Raw genomic sequence first — 16,738 nt, forward strand, 5'->3', positions numbered from 1 at the left:
AATTGGCTTAAACTCACTTTCATTATCTTAGAAACAAATAAACAAACAGACGAAAAACCAGGACCACTGTGACACCTGAGCAGTAGGACTATTTTATTCTGAGAGCCGAATGACATAGGCTCATAGAAGTGCTTGGTGAAACGTGCAACACTGTGAAATGGTTGCTTCGTAGTTTTTAAAAACAATTGCAGGATAAATGAATGAAAGTTTTTGAACAAAAACAAATCCTGCATTTGGTATTCAGGTTTCACTTAAACTGTTAAATATTAGATATTTTAAATAGAGAAAAATATTAAATAAAATATTGAGATATTTTATAGGATTTCCCAAATTACTAAAAAGGGATCTACTTTTCCAGTATTCCCTTAAATGACCTATTATAACCCAAAATAATTTTTTTTTTATTTTACGCAGTGTCAAAAACCGGGACGGCACATGATACAAATTTCTAAATTCTGTTCTACAAAATTGCCGTCCTTCTCCTTCACTCAGCACTGTTTGATAACCCAAAATCAGAAAGGACTCAAGATGAGATAGGGTGGGAATCCAACCCACACTGCCTTCTAAGCACGAAATTTTAATCAGCAGCACTCGTTTTTAATACAATAGAGAAATACTTAGAGGAAAATAAATAAAAATAATTATTGTGCAACGGGGTGACTACAGTTAATGACAATATACTACATTCTTGACATTTGCTGAAAGAGTAGATTTTAATTGTTCTCACCACAAAAAAAATAGTAAGAATGTAAGATAATGCATATGTTAATTAGCTTGATTTAGCCATTTTACAATGGATACATATTTCAAAAAATGTACATGATAAATATATTTAAGTTTTATTTGTCAATTAAAAATTAAGTACAGGATATTACCACTTCCCATGTCAAGGCTCTGTCACATGTAAGTGGATTCCTTTCGAAGTATGTTTGCTCTCATGAGCTCATGTATATTGTTATTCTAAAAACAGATGAGCTTTTTTAATAATCTGTCAAATTTATTTTAACACAATAACTAGGCCTTCAGGGTGCATCTGACTTGACCCTTTTCTGTACAGTAAATCCTCAATTAACATCATCCATGGAATCTTAGAAATTGTGACTTTAAGCGAAACATATACAGCAAGTCCTCAAACAACATCATTTTCTTCAACATCATTTTTTTATAAGGTTGATGAAAAAAATGGTTTTGTTATGTGTCATTTCACTTAAAATGTGGCAGTTTCCAAGAACCCATCAGGGACGTTAGCTGAGGACTTCCTGTAGTCTTGTCTGTTCTGTCCCACGGTCTAGGCACCAGCCATATGTAGCTCTTTATATTTAAATTTAAATTAATTAAAATCCAATTAAAAATTCAGTATCTGAGTCACATTATCAATATTTGAAGTGCTAAATAGCCAGCCACATGACTATTGCTACCATATTAATTACTGATTCATAAGATACCATACCATCTAATGCTAGCATATTAATTTCTGATAAGAACATTTTCTTCATTACAGAAAGTTCTATTGGACTGTGCTGGTCTAGCTTCTTTTTACTTAGTCCATGACAACTTCATGTTAAAAAAGTGTAACATAAATACTTATGAAAAAGCCATTCATAGGAATATAGAATTCTGATCTGCAAATGACTGGAAAAACCAAGGGTTTGGCCCAGATTTCTGCCTTCCTGTGAGTGAGATCATGTAATTCTTTATAAGGTGAAGTAACTCAGGCCCAAAACCACCAGGGGACAGGTTCAGGTTTATACAAAAAGGGTGTCAGACCAAAGTTTTGAAACTCGGTTCACGTTTTTCCTATTGCAATGCTTCTTTTATAATGTCACACTATTTCTTCTCGTTCACTACATGCCTGTAAAAGACAAAATGCAACAGGCTGCAATTTTATTGACTTTGACAATCATTCTTTGTGAAATTTAAAGTCGGTTAGAGCATGTCTATAAAAACACATTCACGATAAAGCCATAAGCAAAAATGCCATCTCATTTTCATATATGATTCAGGAAAAAATAATTGCTAAAATTACTGAGCAGCTATGGTCTATATACAGCAACACATACCTTAAGCACAGCATTTTATTATCATACTAAACAACCCTGATAAATTAGTAGTATTATGCCAATTTTATCGATGAAGAAACTGAAACTTAAGTGACAAATGTCTCAAGACTGAAATCCAGGTGTGTTTGACTCTATAATCCATATCCCCAATCAGAGCCCTCTATCCATAATCCCCTGTGAAGAGTAAATCACAGAAAATGTTCTCTAACTTTTCATTCGGCTCTAACATTGCATGAAGGTTTTGTTTGTGAGTGAGTGAGAGTGTGTGTATGTGTATGTGTGTATTTGTGAAAGAGATAGAACACATTTTTCATAGTGCTCATATATTTTGGCTCAAATTTCTGTTTTGATAGACTTATTTCAGGGGAATTAATTCATGTAATAAAGATAATAGAAGAGGAGAAAAGAGTGAAGAAGAAAAACAACAAGAACTTACTAGTTTATTAAGGATAGATTTATCACATATATAGAGCACACAATTTCTTACTAGTACCTCTGCTCCTACTCTCTGTCTCTCTTTACATATTTGTTCTAAGAAAAAATAGTTCAATTTTTAAATTGCGGGGTAATATTTATGTACAGCAAGAGAGATCTGTGCTTATGATTAGCAACATAAACATAATACTCATTTTTTCCTTCCTAAACAAAACCATGGAAACATATTTATTGAGTGTTTCTTATGTTATAGAAATTGTGCCAAGTTTTAGAAAAATAAAAATAAATTCAATGGCATCCATGGACTAAAAGGCATATCTAGCATGTAAGATAAATAATGAATCTAAACAATCCCAAACCAAATGACAACAACGCAGTAAAAACCCTTGAAATAAAAGACTTTCTGGGACAAGTATCTGATGAAAGATTACAACTGGAATATGGACCACCATGCCGTTTATCTAAATAAATATTCATTCTACTGAAAGGGTCGCTGGTAGAAAGAGGAATTAAGAGGCTATTCATTTCTAATGAGTGCCTCATTCTATCCTGGCTCTTCCTGGGTAAATGGAGGAGAATCTACATGAAATGGCAAAGCTCTTTGTGTCAGCTGTTTCTTACATGTGCTATCTAATGAACAGTCTCCTTTTAGTACAGGAATGATCTAACTCTTATCTCATCCTATCTTGAAGCCTATAATAAAATAGATACAGATGTTAGCAGGTATCCAAACACATTGGTTAGGACTATCATTATTCTCAGTATAAAAATGTTAACATAGCACTATGAAAATAAAAATAACTTTGCATTTTAATGAAATTCTTTTATGTTAAATGTTCACAGGCTGAAAAGTTGTCTGTAACTTGATTCAAGCAACAAATGGGACGTATGAATAGGAGAAATGTGCCCATCAACATTCTTATTTCTAGACCAACTGAAAACTGACTATGTTTATATTGCTTTCCAGATGACCACTAAAGTAACTTATTCCTTGAGAATTTTTTTATACTGATGTATCATTAAATTGATAAGTGCTGAAAGACTTGATACTTTCAAACCATGTGTTATCCATACATTGATATGTAGGCAATAGAGAGCTCCCTTTAGCACCTGATTAGCATGTGCTATGGCTTGACTGTGTTCCCCAAAGTTCATGTGTTGGAAACTTAATCCCCAGTGCGACAGTGTTGACAGGTGGAATCTTTAAGAGGTGATTAGAAAATGGATTAATTTTATTATCACAGAGGTAGGTTTATTGAGAAAATGGGATTGTTATAAAAGCTAGTTCATCCTCCCTCTTTCTCTTGTGCTGTCTTGTCCTTCCACCTTCCACCATGGGAGGACATAGCAAGAAGACCCTCACCAGATGCCACCCCTTGATCTTGTATGTCTCAGCCATCGGAACTGTAAGAAATAAGCCACTGTTCTTTATAAAGTACCCAGTGTATAGTATCTTGTTACAAAACACAAAACAGACTTAGCAGGCTTGTGGCATCAGCACAACTCACACTCAGAGAAAAAGGTGAGAGGAAAGACAGCTGCCAAACATTTTATATCTGTTTTTCCTATTATCTTTTCATAAGCCCATATTACAACCAAATTTTTACACCAAGTACAGAATATTAAATATTAATGTAAAAGAACTTGAGGAAAATCATATTACAACTTCACGGTAAATTTAATTTAAAATGCTAAAAGCAAATTCTTTCCCTGTACATTGTATTTGCGTTTTTAGAAACAGAAGCATGCAAGCTGATTCTCATTTTTATTAAATGACTATCTGTAATTGTAGGATTCTCAGAGAGTCAGAAAGTGAAGCCCACGCTCCATGAGAAATGGACAAGTTCTTATTATTTGACAATTTATTTCCCAAGGCTTTCTAATCATTTCACCTAACAACCAATTGAATCTATTTAAATATAATCTCCCCTTGCAATACTGCATGGCTAAAAAACATATTAGCTCTAAAAATATTTTCTTTAAGAAAGACAAAGATGCATTAAAAATCATTTAAAGTCATAGTTGCATTTTTTTAAAAGGGGGGAACCTACAGACAATGTAAATCCACTTAATTATTTGTTTATTTATTTTCTTTTACCTCAGCACATTCATTTGACAAAATGCTTTATTGTAGTCTTCCAATAATCCTTAGGAGATGCAATTATGTAGATTTCATTTTATGAATTTTCTTTTTTGTTGAAGAAGAGGAATACTGTTGAAGAAGGGACAATGATCACTTACAGTTCATAGGAATTAACAGAGTATGAGGCTAGGCATAAAAATACATAGAAGGGCCGGGCGCGGTGGCTCACGCTTGTAATCCCAGCACTTTGGGAGGCCGAGGCAGGCGGATCACAAGGTCAGGAGATCGAGACCACGGTGAAACCCCGTCTCTACTAAAAAATACAAAAAATTAGCCGGGCGTGGTGGCAGGCGCCTGTAGTCCCAGCTACTCGGAGAGGCTGAGGCAGGAGAATGGCGTGAACCCGGGACGCGGAGCTTGCAGTGAGCCGAGATTGCGCCACTGCACTCCAGCCTGGGCGAAAGAGCAAGACTCCGTCTCAAAAAAAAAAAAAAAAAAAAAAAAAAAAAAAAATACATAGAAGGCAGAACTGAGGGGGGCTTTAATTTAATCATTTTCGTCATTTAATTCAGAAAATTTAGACCTTTGGCACACACACCTAACTTTTCGGTGAAGACTGAGTGTGACCCACCAGTCAAAACCTCCTTCATTTTCTTTCAACTCTCCAGTCAGCCAGTAATGCAGGGACCACTAGAATGTTCAAACATGATGACTTGATGAACTTAGAGAGGATCTTTAGAATCATGCAGAATAATCATGCCATTAGGTTAATAATCCTTGGAAGTTTATCCTCAATCTTTGAAATAACTTGGGTTATTAGTGAAGATTGCTCTCTTTCAGTTAATGCATTTGGCCATAGAGTGGACTTGTCCCCTCAGTTTTGTAACAGTGAAACAAAATCAGAATGGATGTCAGCCTAAAATGTTGGCATAGCAATCTCTTTAACTAACAACCAAGATAATTTATTCATGTTGCTTAACTTCTTTAACCTCAACAAATATTTTCTGATCATCTTCATCAGAAAATGAAGTTTTGAATAATGAACTAACAGATGATAAATGAATAGTTAAATGGCAAATTCATAAACTATAAAACTATAGTTTTTTAAAAGAGAGGATATTCAGATTCATGTGCATGAATTAAAATTAAATCTTAAATGCTTTGTGAAATTTTAGATTATACAAGAATACTTACAACTATATACATTCCCATTTTCCTATTATATTAATGGTTGCCTTGGTTCAGGCCCTTGTATTTGAAAAGTCTCCTACTCATATCTGTATTATCAGCATTTCTCCTATTAATCCCTCTTTCACATTGCAACAAAGCAAGCTACATAAGTGCAATTTGATTTTCATCCCTCTACTTGAAACTCTCTGTTGCCTGTAACAAAGTCAAATCTCCTAAGACTGGCCCACAAGGCCACCCACAATCTGACCCCTTCTCTCCCTCATTCTGTAATACCTGTCAAGTCACAAATTAAAACTCTTTATAGTTTCCTACATACACAGACATATGCATGCACACTTATATACACACACATGTGCATATGCACACATGCACACCAGGTAGATGGAACAGCACTTCAACAACTATTACATGAGTTAATGGAACTTCCTATTTCAACAGCAAGCTGAGCCAGCAGAAGCCAGCATAGTAGCAGATGGTCTTCAGGCAGTCAGAACAAGTTTTCTGATTGATTCCCTGTGAATTTATAGTAACCACGACTGACCTTTTGGCTGATTAAGCTTCCTGGAGTTTTTGGTATGCATCACAGAGATTAGGCAAGTGGAATCCAACGTGTGAAAAGGGCCAGTAGATAATTCAAAATCATATCATAGGAATATTAGAAATGTGTGACCCTAGTTTGCACCTCAACTTGGTGAACTGTAAGAAGAGATGGTTTTCATTCTGTGTTACTCTGAGGCTGCTTTCTCAGCTCAATACAACATGCTGGCACATGATAGCTTTCCTGGAGCTTCCCAAGAGGGTGGGGATACCTTTATTATCTTACTTAACTTTTCAGCCTTTCTTAGTGACTTGATAATTGCATGATTAAACAGGGGTGAATTTGATCATTATTAATTTACTTATATACTTAGAGAGCTATTTTCATCTTATATAGGGATCGGCACATCCATTAGTTGATGTATACAAAAATATGTGGAGAAATTACAATTGCTTTGCAGAATGTATTCCAAAAAGTCAAATATTACCAATATATTAATATTTTCTAATGTTAGCCAGGAAAGAAGACAATTGAAATAAAACAAGTACCATATCTTAGGTCTTAAGCTTAAATTACTCTTACCTATATGAAATAGTCAATTTATATATTTTTTTGGTTTTAAACAGGCAACTTATTTTCTTTCAGTGCTGGGAAATCTAATGTAATGAAAACGAGACTTGTAGCATTCTAAGCAGTATTGATAAAAAGAGCAAGCAAAGTCTTAGAACCTTACATTTTCTCTTTTAGAATCTCTTTAATTCAGCATTCCAATTCAGCAAGTGAATTTCTTTGGATTTAACTTAAAAAATTATTTTATGGGTATTCTCTGGAAGACATCTCAGCCTATGCTTATTTGAGGATAGTGGCTGCATTTTTGTTATTGTTAGTTCTTCATTTATTTATCTTAAACTCTAGCTGTTTTCATGCCTCCTACTTCATATCCTGAATGGTCCTAGTCATGAAGCAGCAAAATCAGGGCTTTTCTTGAAACACATGTGTAATTTCCAAGCTATTTGTTTTTTGATGAAGTAAATGCAGAGGATGAAAATCATCCATGGGAATCAGGATACGCATGCAGAACAAATTCAAAATTAATGAATCTTGTGAATCTGTAATTTCAATACAAGTGACAAATTTATACAGGAGAAACAGATCTTCTTAAAATGATGAAACTTCTGTTTAAAATTGAGTAACTAACATGTGGGGCATTTGTACAGGTACAAAGTCATACCTCAAAAAATTCAATGAAACTCTCCTCTCCGTAGTACAAGAGGACAGCAGGCCTGAAAATGTCCACTGTGCTATTCCACAAAGCCCAGTTCCAGGATTCAAACTTTACCCAGGCTAAGAGAAAGGGTGCAAAAGTGCTGGTTATTCCATACGGGCTTGCAACAGTCTGACTTTGACTGTGCTTAAGCCAGAACTCTTTGAAAGGATTGTGGTTGTAGTTTCCATGGCAATGAAAATTCCAAGCAGCAAGAAGGGCATTCACCAAAAATTGTATACTGCCTTCCACCCTCCTGAAGTCACTTTTTTTTTTCCTCAGAAAGAGAAAGAAGACTGGTTCCAGAAAAAATAGTTGTTAGTTTTAAGCTGAAGATTAGTATTTAAGATCAATTTAGACATCCTCATAAATGGGATGCAAAGTTGGAGGGTGGATAGTTTGGTCTAGGAAAGGGAAAGAGAATTGCAGACACAAATGGACCACTTCCTACCTGATCTCATCCCCCAACTCCTGATACCAAGGATTTTGTGGGTCAGAAACACCAGATTTCCTTTCTTCTTGTGGAAATTATGATCTGAATTCCAGAAGGAAGCTTGGGAATAAAAATGCTTGTATGTAAGATGACTCATATAGCAAGCACCCCTACCACTTTTGTTGGTGGTATAGAGACCTTGCTGCTTAAAATCTCTTTTCAAAGAGTCCAATGAAGTCATGCCCCCAAACATAATTTTATCAATTCTACTAACACCAACAGATACCATTAGCAGTTGCTTGTGAAATATTACTTTAGATTTTCTTTAAAGGCTTAGAAACATCTTTACTTAGAAGAAATTTAACTGCCTAATAAGCTTTGAGATTAATGTCTCTTATGTAATTTGCTTCTCAGAAGTATTTCTTTTTTCTTTTGGAAATCCAGGCTCATAGTCTTTTATTATTACAAACTAGCTTACAACTGGGTAAGTAAAGATTTATTTCCGTAAGAAAATTTAAATTGTATTCAACCCTGTAAAACACCTTTATATACTTATTTGGTGAAAGAGAGAAGGTGTGATAAAATGAGGAGTATATGGGCTCTTCAATGGAATAAATATTTGTTCTGCAACATTTTTTCTTATGAATATTAAACGTTATTTTTCACATATAAAAATATGAAGAAAAATTTCATGTAACTATTATTAAAATATCAAACATTCTAACAAAGTAGTATGAAAATGAGTACTTTCCAAGTTAATCCACAAATAGATAAAGAGTAGAAGAAGATTGGCTGGGCATGATAGCTCACACCTGTAATCCCAGCACTTTGAGAGGCCAAGGCAGGAGGATCACTTGAATCCAAAAGATTAAGACAAGACAGGGTAATATCAAGAGACCTCATCTCTACAAAAATATTTTTTTAAAAATTAGCCAGCTGTTGTATCTCGTACCTGTAGTCCTAGCTACTCAGGAGCTTGACACAGAAAGATCTCTTAAGCCTAAGAGTTTGAGGCTGCAGTGAGCTATGATTGCACAGCACAGTTGCATTCCAGCCTGGGCAACAGAGCAAGATCACATCTCAAAAAAGAGAGAAAAAAAAAGAGTAGAAGAAAGAAAATTATCCAAAAAGAAATTTTATAAAAACATTGCTAAACGGAAAGAAGTGGTAGTAGCAATCAAAATACTATCTTTTTATTATCAAACATTCAACAGTTTTTTACAAAGTTAATAGTCCATAATGGCAAGGAAATGATGAGCTAGCTATTTTGACCTACCTCAGAAAGGGATATGCATTCTATGATCCTATCTAGAAAGCAACTTTAGTTGTCACTAAAATCTTAAAAAGAGATTTATACTCTTTAGTAATGGTATTTCTAGGATTCTGTATTGAAGAAGAGGCTGGGAATGTGAACAAATGTGTATCTAAAAATATACTCTTAATAGAATTTTAGTAGTAATAAATATCCGATAATAGGAAAATAATGTAATAAATTATGATGCAGTTATATGATGTATTGTTGGTAGTAAAAAGTAGCTTTAAAAATAATTTAATAATTAAGCTCATCACTTGTATCTTCACAGTTGGAGATAGTCTCATAAGAAAAAATAGGCACATGTATAGTCTTTTTAAAGTTGATAAATAGATAAACAGACACGGATAGATGGCTCCAGAGTATAACACTTTCCATGAGGAAGAGTATAAAAGAATAGGTGTGATTTGACGTCAGAATGCTATTCCTCCTGCAGAACTCTTGAAGAGGGGAAACTAATTTGTACAAGAAGCCCAGGTAGGTTTCTTGAATGAAAAGAATAGAAATTTCAGCATTTTCTTCCCAGGATTCCAAGCTCATTTATAAGCCATCTATTATTGTGCAACGAAGGCATCCAAAAACATAGCGGCATAAAACCACCACCATTTTAATTGCTCCTAATTCTCTTAGAAATCTGAGCTGGGATCAGCTGGGTGGTTCTACTTTCTGGTTTCACTTGGGACCACTCATGTGGCTGTAGTCAGCTGTTGACATGACTTTGAGTGGGTGGTCCGTATAGCCTTATACATATGTTTGGAGTTTGGGGCTGTCTGTTAGCTGGGCCTTTCTCTCCACATATTATTTCATCATCAAGGTTGCAAGCTCAGGCTTCTTTATGTAGTCGAAACAAACAGCAAGTGTCTCAAAATAGAATATATAAGGCCTCCTGAGGCCTTGTTCAGAAGGCACAAAGCATCGCTTCCACAATATTCAGTTGGCCAAACCAAGCCACAGGGCTTGCAAATTCCAAGGACAGAGAATTAGATTCTACCTCTTGATAGAAGAGTGACAAAGGACATATATGCAGGAATTGAAGGAACTACTGCATTTATCTTGACAATCTGCAATAGATAGCAGTACCTGTGGGGACTGCAATAGTACTGATCAAAGACCATTGGCTGTAAAGGACCTGAGAGAAAAATTCCTCATTAGGAATTCCTCATAGGACAGAAGACCAAAAGAGTAATCAAGCCACACTACCTAAACAGCTAATTTTTTAGCAGGGATAGTTTGCCATAGAATGTGAGTCAGGTTTGAAGGTCCTCTGGATTCAGCAACGTGTCTAGCTATGGAGAAAAAAAAATGAGCATCTTTAATGTGCACTAACATTTCTGTAATCTTGGAGCATGAAGTGTCAGGTAATACTAAGTGCTATACAGGAATGTGGGTAAACAAGACTCCTATCACCATGCCAGTAAAGCAATATTCACTGTGTAGTACACATATTTAGAAGGGTTGTGATTTGGCAGAGATAGAATAGTAAGATACAGCAATCTAATTAGACTGTCAATCTCTTTTTATCTTCACCTGGCCTGACTGAGTGACTCTCCCTTGCCACTAATCCTGGTTCATGAAAAATCAAGGAGGAGAAAGGTCTTGTGTGAAAGATTTTGAACTTCCACTAACAGGTAATAAATAAGAAGGAAAATAAATTGCTAACATTTATTAAGCGTTACCTTTTTTAGAGGTATTAATGTTATCTCATTCAGTCTTCTGAAAATTCAAGTAAGTTAGAAATAATTCATCCCCTCTTACTTATTCAAATATGCATATGAATTAAATATATGCATATTTAAACATGCATTCCTTCCCACCATGTTCTCCATTCTACTGTTTTACTGTATTGAACATGAAAATTCCCTTGAACTGGGTCTCAGTTCAAGGGAATTTCACTACCTACAGATGTTCCTTGCCCTATGAACTGCACACAGGGACTACTGAACCTGCCACTGAATACCTGACCAGCCTGGTTCCTCATGTTACCTACAGGCAAAGCATCCATTGTAAGTACTACAACAATGCGTTCCTTGCTCCATTACTCAAGCTAGTACCTTTGCCAACTAACACAGTGCTGGGGGGAGCACTGAGACAGAGAAAATACAGGGGGTCCGATGTGACTAGGACTCTGTGTATTCATGCGTTTGTTCTACCTTTCATTGCCCCATGAATCCCATAGTGCAAGTAGCTGCTTCTTGACTTGATTTTATAGTTCATAGGGTTACTGTTTTATTCAGCTGGCTCTTGAAATCCAAACCAACTTGTGCATTTAAGGGCTGGAGTATAATACATTCTGTAACAATATGTGTAATATTTATTAATAATTATATATAATATAGTATGTAATATAGAAGAACATTGGCTCAAGACAAAGGGGCTGCTGTGAATCTGTTGGAGAGAAGACAGTGATGTCACAGAAAATATACAACAGCATATATTTTGTTGTTGATTTAAAGAATTTAAAAAGTGGCCGGGCGCGGTGGCTCACGCTTGTAATCCCAGCACTTTGGGAGGCCGAGGCGGGCGGATCACGAGGTCAGGAGATCGAGACCACGGTGAAACCCCTTCTCTACTAAAAATACAAAAAATTAGCCGGGCGTGGTGGCGGGCGCCTGTAGTCCCAGCTACTCGGAGAGGCTGAGGCAGGAGAATAGCGTGAACCCGGGAGGCGGAGCTTGCAGTGAGCCGAGATTGCGCCACTGCACTCCAGCCTGGGCGACAGAGCAAGACTCCGTCTCAAAAAAAAAAAAAAAAAAAAAAAAAAAAAAAAAGTGATTCTTACTTATGTATCTCCTTTGGGGTGGATCCTTGCTATGAAATATGAAGCTCTCACTGTACTTTTATTATCTATGGGGAAATTGAGGCAATGAGAAGGCAACTCACTTTGCTGAAAGCACATAGCTCTTGAGGGTAGTGGGGGATTTAAACACAGGTAGAGTCTGACTCCAGAGCCTGGTCTACTTGAAACATGACATTTTTTGCAGTAAACTTCAGGAATGATGAGGGGGACCAATATTGGCCGGCACATGAGGGACTGTGACCTGTAAAGTAAATATGGCGTAAGTTCTCCAAGACGGAAGTGGACCAGTTTGAGAGGATGATGGGTTGCTTTAGTCATGCTGAGTTTGAGATGCCTTTATGATGTTCAAGTAGGCATCAGGAACCCATAATTTGACACCAGTAGTTTTCTTACAGAATCACGATTGTTAACATATTTGAATGCCAAAGAAAAAACCGAAACGATTTAATAAAATCCCTGAATTAACCAGAGTCCAATATGCACTGTTGGTTAAGTACTTAACATATTTAACCTTTGAGTGGATCAATGCATGGATTTAAATATATTTCCTCCTGTCATTTCATACTTCCTTCAGCAATGTTTAAAGTAGATTCAGTTAGAGAAGAGGCTAAAACTGCTATTTCAATCCTATTAGTGTGAGGTCTGTATAGTAATCTGAATGTTTTCATTTTAGTGGAATTTCACTGTAACTAGCGTATCATATTCCCAACACACACAGCCTTTTCCTCCTAACTTTGTCACGACCTCTTTATTTCTCCTCTAAGCTATCCTGTGTCCGGTGTTAAATTAGTAAGCGACGGGAAATCCCTTTAAAGGCTAGCTACTCTGTGAGTGTTATTGCCTGACAAGAAGCCATCTAAAAAAGAACTGCAAGCTTTTAATCCTACTGGTTTTGTAGACAGTGTTAGAGAATGAGGAATTGGCCCCCACTCTCCAAACTGTGATTTATAATTTTTCTATCTTCACCCTTGCACACATTTCAGGGTTGAATTGTGTTTTTAGTCATTATGAGTGCCTTGTGTATGAATACTTTTATATCCTCTATACTGAAATATTGGAGATACTGGTATCTAACTTTGGGCTTATATGGAGAAAGCTAATAGAGAAACATCTGGAGTTTTAAGATTGTTTGGGAGGGCCAAGAAAGTATTGTATTAATCAGTTTCTCTTCCTAAACCTTGTAACTCCTTTCATCAGGCTCCTTTCAATCTTGATTTGAGGGAAACAACTGGATGAAGCATATGAAAGACTTCATTGCAAACAAAACAAAATTCAAGTAAAAAATGAAAACCACCTGTTCACATGCAAAAACCTGCAAAACTGTAAAGAATACAAACAAAAACCAATATAAAACCACCCACGCTTTCATCTATTACCTTCTCTTCACAGGTGGTGAATTCTGATAAACGCTTTTGCCCCAATCTCCATCTCAGTGTCTCTTGAAAGGGGCCTACGTGTGACAATATCGTTAACTGAAGCTCAATCGATGAATCCCATTAAAGGAAAGCTGCTATTGCTAAATCAAAGCATGGAGCCTCTGCCCTCCCCAGTAGGCTATGCCATCCAGGTGCAATGTTTGGGAATTCTTTCTCTACTCCAATCTCCTCATTGAAAAGTGAGGAAACAGACGCCCAGAGGGCTGTAGTGACCCCCCGTCATGCTGAGCATATGGGGAGGGGAAGGGCTCATGAATTTTCTTTCATGCTGGTGCTTCAGGACTGCTCTAGGTTCAATCACAAAGTCTCCAAAATTCGCAAAAATACTAAATGAAAGTAATATAAAATGAATGCTATAAATATTTTAAGATTTACAATAATTTTGAATACATTTTGATTCATTTTCTAATTTTCTCAAAGTCACGTCCACTTCAGTGTTCAATGTAGCCCTTCTTGGTGGATTTGTGAAAAGGAGTTTCATAAATTAGATGAAAGCAGACTAGCTTTGGCAAACAACAAAACTTAATCTGGTTAAGTAATCTCTCTTGCAACTTAATAAAACCCATTATGATAGGACTTTGGGTCTCAATGAAAATGAAATTCTTTCTACATTTGCGACTGGCCAGCAGGTCTTTCAGATGAGCACATATCCTTGATTAAAGGATTTAAGTCCTGCTATGAGCTAAGTCCAGGGCTGCTGAGGTTTGCAGCTCAAGTGCTGTGGCTCAGGGCAACTTAAGATTTTAAGTATTCTGGTTCACAGCAAGTTATGCGTAGTTTGCCTAATGCAGTGATTCTCACTTGGTAGTAATTTTGCTTCCCAGAGTACCTCCAGTTATGTCTGGAGATAGTTATCAAACTGGTGGGTGCTACTGGCCAGGGATGCTGCTAAAATCCTACCATACACACGACAGTCACCCCAATAGAGGATCACCTAACCCAAAATGTCAGTAGTGTGGCTGTTGAGAAAAAACTGGCCTAGTATTGTTGCCCTACTGACTTCATACAAATGGCAAATGACACTAGAAGGGGGCCTGAACCAGGAATCCCAAAAGTGGGTATTGCTATCTTGAGTGAGTTCCTCTGGCAGAGGTTCTTAAGAATATTTTGACTTGCTAACAGTGCTTTAGTGGTTAGATCTTAATTCCTCTTAAGATCACCTAGACCAATTAGCTGGAGCTCCAGCTCATATAAATGGGTGTAGCATAAGCGCAGGGAAGAGAGGACAACTTCATGTTGAAATGAAGCTTGTCAAATTAGATGAAATTAGAAATGGCTCAGATGGCTGTCCCCTGTTGAGATTTAAATGCAATTTGAGGTCGAAATGTTACTCAAAAGAAATATCTAATAAATAAAAATGGCAGCAAATTAGCTACTTTCTGCTTTTCAGAAAGATTAAAACTGAGCCTTCATTTTCTCAAATGGCCCTTTAGTTTCTTTAAGCCTAGTAGGTTTCAATGGATTCCTTATATATGGTGCTCACATCTTATTTCCTGGAAAGAACGTTCCACTTTTGCAACATGAGGAATGACACTTTGGCCCCATTTCTATTTCCTTTCTCAAATCTGACATCCTCAACAAGACACCAAGATATTGTTAGGAAACCATTCACACCCCGTCCTGCTAATTGTGTATGCTCAAAGAGGCCTCTGGCCACTTGGTTTGCCTCTTTAGGATACAGAGTGAATAAGTGCAGTGAGGTTAGAGGTGAGAAGAGAGGTATGAAATCACAACCATTATCGAGCTCAGAAAGGTTTTTTTTTTTTTTTTTTTTTTTTTTAGAAAGCTAAGTTAATAAGGTAGAAAATCATGGGGTTGGTGTGCTGTGGGCGAGGAGGAATGGATACAACTGAGCATGTTGGGAAATCCTATAAAATAGACACTTTTAGGGCCAAGTGTGCCTTAAGATTCCAGTAATCCCAGCACTTTGGGAGGCCTAGACAGGGAGATGACCTGAGGTCAGAAGTTCGAGACCAACCTGGCCAACAGGGTGAAACTCCATTTCTACTAAAAATACATACACACACAAAAACATTAGCCGGGTATAGTAGCAGGTACCTGTAATCCCATCTACTAGGGAGACAGGATTATCGCTTAAACCTAGGAGATGGAGGTTGCAGTGAGCCGAGATCACACCACTGCACCCCAGCTTGGACGACAGGGCAATACTCTGTCTCAAAAAAAGAGACACTTTAAAAAAATTCTGAATATGTTTTTATATGAGCTAATTTTCAAACTTGGATTCAGAGAGCGGATCATACAGCCTTATTGCTCTTGACTTCAATTAAAAACATCCATGTGTCTCTCAGCATTTTAATTATCCCAAGGAAATGTATTAATATCCAAATATCCTTTGCTTGATCTCTTGACTTTTTTTGTATCAGGGTAAAGTTAGTTTCAACAGCTTTCAGAAGGCTTTGAATGAATAGAAACCAAGATCCATTTCTGAATTAAAGCTAAATGTTCTTATCTGCAACAAACTTTTAAAAATATTCAAGTTTAATCTTCTGACATAAACTCAGAGAAAAATACCTCTTTCATTGAGCTAAGGAAGCAGTCACCACAGCACATTCGAACAGGAGACCTACTCCTTAATATTAAGGAGCCACCTAGGAGCTGTTTATTTGCTTCCCTCATAGCCACCCAGCTGTTACTCCCATTTGTGGTCTCAGTGCTAATTGCATAATGTCCCTAATTTATATCCGCTGGTTGATCCGATCACCACATTACCTGGAGGGCAAGCTTTAATTAGGGAAATTTCTGAACAAATTGTCTAAAGAGCTTGTTTAGTGTGATTAAATGCAAGAACATTTCCCCTTCTCTTTTTAAAAATGAGCATTTACTTTATCCTGAAACTTTGCGGATAAAAACAACATTGGTTCTAATTAAGGCCTATAAAATGAACAGCAACATTACCCATGAAAACGAATTGAATTTTGTTGTCTGCAGTTGAGATATATACGACTCAATGCTACATTTATTCAACAGCTTTTGGCATTTCTACTTTGCCTCTGTCAGAACTAATAAGGTGAAACAGCAAACTGACTGAAAAAGGATAAACTGTGAAAAGGTGATACACTGATGCGAGATACTAATTCAACTGTGGCTTATGAAAAGAGATTAGAATCATATGCATTCTCACCTGAGCATCTCCAGGCACTCGAACAAGCTAACATTAAATTAAACCTT

Source organism: Symphalangus syndactylus, chromosome 8, assembly GCF_028878055.3.
Source record: "Symphalangus syndactylus isolate Jambi chromosome 8, NHGRI_mSymSyn1-v2.1_pri, whole genome shotgun sequence".
Taxonomy (NCBI): domain Eukaryota; kingdom Metazoa; phylum Chordata; class Mammalia; order Primates; family Hylobatidae; genus Symphalangus; species Symphalangus syndactylus.